We start from the raw sequence: 8954 nt of genomic DNA on the forward strand, positions 1-8954 counted from the left end.
TCTGCAGCACATAGGGATACTCTATGTAACCTCCAAGAAGCAGTAGTAGAATTGCACAGAAGATTTACAGAGTGCAGAAAAAAAATCTGTGATCTTTTCTGAAGATAACATCTTTTGAAAAACAGTTTCTAGATTGCTTCTGGGCCTTAGTATGGAGTGAATACCAAAACATGGGATATCAGATAATCATTCACCTCACTTTCTATCATGGACTAGATATTATCTGATGTAGGAGGTCATGGAGTTAGGCATGCACAGCAGAAATGTATCATCATGTGTGGAAATGGTATATAACAGGTAAGGTGAGAGCAGGTCTGGAAAATATAGGTAATCTGCATGGGCAGGTCGCTCAGACTGACACCTGATGTATTGAATCTTCTCACTGTATCCACATCTACCACTTAATATAGAGTCTGTTAAACCAGTTGACAAAGAAGGAAATATTAGGCTTATTTTATAGATGTTTCTTATGATATTCTGGAAGTAAACAACTGCAGCATTAAAACTCCACTCAGGGGTGGCCTTGACAGACAGTGGTGAAGGGAAATTCTTCCAGTGAGCAAAGCTTCAAGCTGTACGTCTTGTTGACTTGGTTTGGAATGAAAGATGGCCAGAAGTACAAATCTTTACTGATTTGTAAGCATTTCTTAATGATTTGGCCATATGGCCAGGGACTTGGAAGGAATGCAGTTGGAAGATTGGTGACAATGAAAGACCTCTCAGAATGGTCACAGAATGTGAAAGTATCTGTATGCTATGTGAATGCTACTGAAGGGACATATACTGCAGAGGAGGTTCAATAATTATATGGACTCAAAAGCACATTCTGTGAATTTCTTTTAGCCTTTCCCTTTAGCCACCTAAATCCTTGATCAAGAGATTTGGGTCACTCAATGGTTCCCTGAACAGAGTGGCCATGCTGGAAAGGATAGAAGTTATGCATGTGCTCAATGACTTACCTGGCTACTGTTACTGTGGAGCACCTTACCTGCCAATATCAGGGAACAACAAAGAGCCCTCGACATGGCAACATTTCCTGAGGAGAGATCAGCTAGCCATCTGGTGGCAGCTTGATTAGAATGGCTATAATCCATCACTGAGGAGGAAGAGGTTCATCCGCATGGTAATAGACACTTGGAAATATCTGGCATAATATTATAGAATGGTGGAATAGTGTACTGTTAGGATAAAACAACCTGAAATTGTGGCATCCTGTCTTATAGGATGTGCTATATGCTTTGAACCAGAGATTACCAGTTGTCTTAGTTTTCTTGGATTGCCACAACAAAATTCTATACACTGAGCCGCTTAAAAGAGAGACATTTATTTTCTCATAGTTCTAGAGGCTGGAAAGTCCAAGATCAAGATTCCAACCAAGGTCATTTTCTGGTCAGTATCCACTTTATGGCTTCCTGAAGGCCTTTTCACCCTTCTGGCCTCATTTAACTTTAAACACCTTCTCAAAGGCCTTGTTTCCAATATAGTCAGTCATCAGTCACATGGGGAGTTAGGGATTCAGCATATAAATTTTAGGGGACAAAATTCAGTACATAGCACCAATATATGGTGCTTTCTCTCCCACAGCTAAAAGACATGGGTGTGTAAATCAAGGGGTAGAAGTGGGCACGTCCCATCTAACTAATACATCACTTAACCCACTTGTGGATTTTTGACTTAACAGACTCCACAACTCAGAGCATTTCTGGTTTGGAAGTCTTGGTTACCAAAAAAGAAATGCTTTCAGAAGGGGACACAATAATAGTTCCATTGAATTTTAAGGTGAGACAACTGCCTGACCATTTTGGGCTCTTCATTCTACTGCACTAAGAGCCAAAGAAGGGTGCATTATTATATTTGTTGTGGTGATTGATTACCAAGGGGAATTGTGTTGCTGTGACCCAATAAGGGCAGGGAGCACTATGTCTGGAACTGAGGAGATTCTCCAGTGCTTTATTTTAGTATATCATGTGCCACATAATGAAATTTCAGTCAACAATAGACCACATGTACTACAGTGGTCCCATGAGATTATAAGACTGAATTTTTAATGTACCTTTTCTATGTTTAGCTATGTTTAAATACACAAATACGTATCATTATGTTCTAATTGCCTCCTATATTGAGTTCAGTGACATGCTGCACAGGTTTCTAGCCTAGAAGCAATAAGCTATATCACATAGCCTAGGTGTGTAGTAGGTTCTATCATCTAGTTTCGCATAAGCACACTCTATGATGTTCACACGATGACAAAATTACATAACAACGTATTTCTCAGAAGTATTCTCATTATTAGGCAACATATGACTGTACTTTCACATCCAAAAATAAAAGTTAATGGAAAAGTATAAAAACAAAAAAAAAAAAAATAAAAAAAAAAAGAGGCATGACCATTAAAGCATCATATCTTTGAGAAATGAAGCTTTGGGTCATGTTAACAGATCAAGAACTCCAACCAGTTGAGGTCATAGCTGAGGGCAAAGACAATATGTAATATGTAGTGGAAAAAGAGGTGAAAAATGTCACTATGATCTCATGACCAGGTACAGAAATATGGATTATAGCAGCTACTCATCTTCTTTTCCCTTCTTTTTTCCCATTATTATTTAATATAAGTTTAGTTGGTGGTTAACTTTACAATTTAATCTTTATATAGAAGAATGCTCAGTGTCAGGCACGGTGGCTCACGCCTGTAATCCTAGCACTCTGGGAGGCCGAGGTGGGCAGATTGCTCGAGGTCAGCAGTTCGAAACCAGCCTGAACAAGAGCGAGACCCTGTCTCTACTATAAATAGAAAGAAATTAATTGGCCAAGTAATATATATAGAAAAAATTAGCCAGGCATGGTGGCGCATGCCTGTAGTCCCAGCTACGCCGGAGGCTGAGGCAGAAGGATCGCTTGAGCCCAGGAGTTTGAGGTTGCTGTGAGCTAGGCTGACACCACGGCACTCACTCTAGCCTGGGCAACAAGGTGAGAACCTGTCTAAAAAAAAAAAAAAAGAAGAAGAAGAAGAAGAAGAAGAAGAAGAAGAAGAGGAAGAGGAAGAGGAAGAGGAAGAGGAAGAAGAAGAAGAAGAAGAAGAAGAAGAAGAAGAAGAAGAAGAAGAAGAAGAAGAAGAAGAAGAAGAAGAAGAAGAAGAAGAAGAAGAAGAAGAAGAAGAAGAAAAAGATTCAGTATTGTGACTAAAATGCGAGGAGAAATTAATATATTTCAGAGATGAATAATGCGATTGTTTCTCAGAAGTAGGTGCAATTATTTTGGGGTCTTTCCATCTCCTCACTTTGAAGAAAAGGTTAGAACGTCTTCTTTTGTACAGAGGATAGTTGAGTTTTATCAGGCAGACACACAGAGTTGTTTTGTTGTTTCATGGAACTTTGGAGGTATGATATAGAAGTGTAGAAGGGTGTGTATGGATGGTGAGTAGTCAAAGAGGTACCTATGTCAGATATGAAGTAATTGTTTCTCATCTCCAAACCCACCCTTCTACACTTTTGTTCTCTGGTGCTGGGGCAGAAACTCTGCAAATCTCGTTTCTCCTTCACCAATAAAGAGTACTAAAGGGAAATTGCAAGTCTTAAAGAGGGAGATGGGACTTCTTCCTGTCTGCTTCCTGTGGATTTCTTTTGTGTTTCCTACTCCTATGAGCATCACCCTAGCAACACTTTTATATCCAGCACCAGCAGTGCCTTCCTATAGCAACATGTGAATCCAGCTTGCAGTATTTCAAATTCTTGCAAAACCAGCATTATCCTTCCATCCTAGAGGTACCATAATCAGCTTCCTGGTACTTCTTCCTGAAATGTCTGAATTCTATCCCTACAAACCCCTCTTTTGAGCTCAAAGGCACCAGCACTGGCTGCCAGTGAAACTTCCTAGAGCCCCGGGGCTCTCCTCTGAGATCAGAGACAGCAGAAGTAGCCATATGGAGTTCTCTTCTCAGAGGTCTGAGTTTCCGCAACAAAATGATACTCCTGTGAACTTCTAAGTTTTAATTTTCAACCTCTCCTTTTTGTTCTACCACCCTACTTCCTACAGTTACTACCACTATGATAGCTTGGTGTTTTCTTTTTAGCCTTTAAGTTATATAATTAACAAAGTTATACCTAGTTAGCAATTTTTTTTTCTTTTTAATTTCAGCATATTATGGTGGGGGTTATATTACATTCTCTCTGTCTAAAGAATTGGTATGGTTCCTGTCTCCTCCTTAAGCATGACTTGCACACTCGGGTAGTATTCAGGAATGCTTATTTCTAAAATTCAGTCCATAGGTTACAGTACATTAGTGCAAGATACTCCTGGCGGGAGTAAGGGAGAAATGGATATTACCTAGAGATCCTAGACATGGAACGAGGTGTATGAACTACAAACTTTTGGATTTATCCCTTTTGGGTGTGGGGTCAAATGTCTTTTCAATTGTAAGAGTGTTCAATAGCATTATTTTCAGTAGGAGAAAAAATTAGATGTGCATGTGTATGTTGAAAGGTTAATATTAAAGTAAAAATGATGAGCTTTAATGGATATTTGTCACTCATTGTGGTTGCCAAGACTCTAAATCTAAAGCTAGAGATGAGAAGAAGCAGTGACTACACAGAATCCACTCACTTGGAGGTAATGCCAACAGAGCTAACATACCTGTTTTCCAAGGCAGCAGTGGCAACCATGGCTCTAGTACCAGTATCCCACGTCTTGCATCAGTGGTGCAAGCTGCAGCATGTGTGTCCTTCCATGGTAGAGAATCACATTGCTACCTTCTCTAGCTCAGCCTTGTTTTTGTCTGGGAAGTCTCCAAGTCTAGTTACCTGCATTCCCCCTAGAGTAGGTGGGTTACTCAATTTCCTTTTAGCTAATTGTTTTGCGTGCTTATATAAATCTGAGTGAGATTTGATTATTTGCAATGAAGAACCCTGAGTGATACACTACTATTGTCTGCTAGTCTATTCTCTAACTCTGCTTGTTACTTAAGAAGTTGCAAAGAAATGCTAATGTCTCATAAAGCTAACAGAAAGGTTAATTTGCCTTTTTATCTCAGTCTGAAGTCTTATTTCTACCTTGGGATGTGGATGCCTGTTTCTCCCTTACAGCCCTCAGAACCACGCATGTGCAGCTGACTAACTTAAGTGGCTTCCAAGCCATAAAGATAGTTTGTCTGAATTCCAGAATCCTATCATATGCCCTGGGTGAATCTTAAAGTGTGTATATTCAATGGAGAAGCCGAGAAGTAAAGACTGCAGTTCCAATTAATCTCCAGGTTAAGGCAGAGAGAGGCATGAAGATCTGGGAGGTGGGGATGGGGAGGGAAAAGGAGATACAGTCCTGGTTTGGCACTGTCATTCACTTAATTTATGACTTTTGGTGGATCACTTACTTACTCTGTACCTTCTATTTCCCATTTGTCTAATCATGAGATTAAACTAGATGTTCTCTAAGTACTCTTCCTTAGCCCTGATTTCTTCTAGTTTTGCCAACTTGCCTATGAGGATTTGACTGGAGAACCTCTGAATCTAAGAGTAGGGTCAGAAAATATTTCATTTAGACATTAAAATGTCCCAGAGTCCTTACTTGCTTGAGAATCTTCCATCTTTGTGGCATGTTGCTGAGAGATTATTAGTGAGCATATGCCCTCTCAGGACTCGTCTAGTACTTGAATAGTAGCAAATGATCTTGATAACTAATAAAAGTGTCCATCCTGTATGAAAAATAAAGAGATTGGAACTCTAGAAATGTTATCTCATCTGGTAGGATGAAAGTTATAATCAACACTGTTGGAGACTGGAAAGAAATCTTGCAGGAGAACTTGGGTTGGTGAGGCATCTGCCCTCCCAGGGCTGAAGTATGACCCCATGTGGCCTTACCAGAGAAGGAGGATATATGGAGGGCTTTGAGGCTACCATGTTTCTCAATGGAAATGGAGAATTAGGCATCTAGTATCTGCTAAATCAGGCCATCTCTTGGAGCCTAATCTCTGAGTGGGTTGAATTTGTGCTGCACGCTTGAGCATGTTCATGTACTTGTGCACACACATGTGTGCATGCATGGGCCTCACCCACACACTCATAGTCATCACAGGGCCTGGCAGAACAAGGCACATGTTGCATGAAGTAAGCAAATGGAATGAACTGTATGTAGGGCTGTCACGTTTTCTTAATTGGCAAAGTAGCTGAGAATCAGCTTCTGGATAGCCCTTAACCACTTCAATGTGTCCCTGCATAGCAGATCCAGCGAAGTGCAACAGAAGTTCCCTCTTCTCCCCTCTCTTGGAAGGCTTTTGCCAGTAAAACTGTCCAGGGCAAGTGAGATAGGTAGAAGAGGGGAGGCTTTTGAAGGGTGAAAGTTTGAACAGAAGAAAAAAAGGACAGTGAGGATGAAGAAGGCAGTAGCAGCAAGTTGGTATGATAAAGGAGTTGGTGGACTCAAGAGCAGGATAGGGCTGGCAGGAGAAGCTGGGTAGGACATGAAAGAATTTTACCATTTAAGGTGATCTGAGGGCAAAATAAAGGCAATTATATTGTTCCAAATATCACAAATCATGAAAGAAAGAAAGGCTCAGGAGAAATCAGTTCAACAAAAAGAATTCTAAATTGCACAATTTCTAGTCATCAGTTTCATTCACAGGCATTCTTCCATGCATATGTTCTTTTCCCTCTCCCTCACTTTCTCATACATCTTGGTCCTCTGTCACAGTCATTGTAAACAATGAGTGCTTCCCACAGGCCAAACCCTATCCTGAGCACTTTCCACATACATTCATTCACTCATTTATACCTAATTCTCAGAGCTGTAGGGTATAGGTACTGTTATTATCATTGTCCTTTTTCACAAAGAAACTTAGATGAAGATTTGTTAGGTAAGTTATTTAAGATAAAACTCTTAGAAAGCAGCATAACTAAACCTTGAACCTGAGCAGTCTGACTCCAGAGATCAAACTCTTAAACACTGTATCAAATTGCCTTTTTCACTTACTGTAGTAACTAGGACTCTTGGGAAGGTCCAGTTCTTACCATGGCAAAGCAGAAACCAATCTAATGCATATAAAAGGAATGCATCTAAGGTGTTACATTTCACTGAATTCTTGATAGTAACTCAAGAAATGACTAACTCTTATATTTATTTCACATCTTCTTTGTAATAGTCAGTTTGGTTCCTGCTTTTTTTTCTGCATTTAGAGAGTATAACTTTCCTGTCTTACTCCCCTCATTTTCCAGGACCTGCCATCAGGTTGGGTCCTGGCATTGCCCAACATAATTCCCAGGTAATTCAACCTTCTCTGGGGCTTCCTCTTCCTCTTAACTGTAGTAACATCTTTTCCTGAGACCAGCTCTGAGGTGTGTGGAAATCTGTTGGACAAGTTAAGCTAGACTTTTCATGGCTGAATAGGGTCTGGTAGAAAATGGGAAGATGAAGAGCCAGTAGGTCTGGCAGCCAGAGATGAATGGGCAGGAAGTAAAGAGGAGAGTAACAGAGAAAGGAAGAGTGCCCAGCACTAGTGAATAAACAATAAACTATGAACAAACAAATCACTTTTCTGGGGAATATGTTTCCTTTCAGCATCCTGGAGAGGTAGGCCATGACCCAGAAATCTGTTCTTTAGTGCTGTCAAATCATCATTGGTGGATACATTTGCCTCCTCCACTAAACTGGCATCTCAGTGATGGGCACCGAGTCATGCACCTCTATGCATTCAACAAAGCTCCCAAGAACAAGAAGGCTTTAGTAAATGTGTCTCTCAGCCAGCTACTTCCATATCTTCTTTAGAACTCCTCTCCTTTTCAAGTTTTTTCAAGATTGATTCATCATCATAAATGTGATTGTGAGCTTCCTGTGGCTATTATACTTGTTAAAAATTGCTATTATGATTTAAGTATTACAATAATCACTATGAAAACTGCTAGTAGAACTTCCCACGACAATATTAATGATTATAATTTAGCTCCTAGAAGCTTGAAATGTTAGAGGAGAAGTTTTCTCCACAAAGTTTTGTTGAATCTAAAATGGCAGGAGGAAAGGTTACCTAGGACAATTTCAACATTCAGAGATTTGGTCTTGTCAAGTCCAATCAAAGGGTGCTTTGTGGTTAAGGCCAGCCATAGGAAACTGTGTGAAGAGATCAGCCAAAAGGCTGGTGAGTGTACCCGAGTGGGCTTTCAGAAACAACAATCCCTCAGGCATAGCATACCTGGACTGTTGCTAGAAGCTAGGCTGACAGCTCCATTCTCTTGCCAGTCACTGGTCCCATGGACTAAGCACCAGACTCAAGCACATATTACCAGACTTTGTAAATAACACATTTCTTTCCAGGAAAAGAGATGTCTCCATGGGATTGTGAACCTTGGTTCCTATTAGGCAGAATTTCTTTCTCTCACCCCATGTATTTCACCTTGACAAAGAAGTATATTGTGTCTGCACACTCCTTGGGTCCTTGAGGATGCCAGAATTTGAATGGAAGGAGAAGAATAGCAGAATTAGGATTTTCTCAATAAAATGCTATGTAACCAGATCCTTTTAAATTCCCCTTCACCGAAGTCCTGAGTTCCAGCTGACCCAGCCTTAGTGCCTCCTGTAACACCATTTTCCTTCTTTATTCAGATGAAGATGTCCTCTGTTTTGTTAGCTACCTCCACAGGTAAATTCCTGTCAATAGGCTGCAGGTGCAATATTTTCATAACTGGTGCTTCTGGTGCTAAGCCACAATTCTGCTCTTGCTCCCTCAAAATGCAGTGTAAAAACCTCAACAAAGTCATATTTGAATAAATGTTATGATAGTGCTAGCAAAAATATACTAATGGGCACAGAGTAAAGAGCATTGTCAAGTCCAACTAGATTAAAAAGACTGGTTTCATGAATAGTGGGGAAAGCCATCTTAGCTTGATCTAATGAACATATTAAAGTTTTAGCCAACAATTATAGGCTACAGAATTTTCTCATCCATACAATGTTTACCAGAAATTATGATCATAGTC

Source organism: Microcebus murinus, chromosome X (assembly GCF_040939455.1).
Source record: "Microcebus murinus isolate Inina chromosome X, M.murinus_Inina_mat1.0, whole genome shotgun sequence".
NCBI classification, from domain to species: Eukaryota; Metazoa; Chordata; class Mammalia; order Primates; family Cheirogaleidae; genus Microcebus; species Microcebus murinus.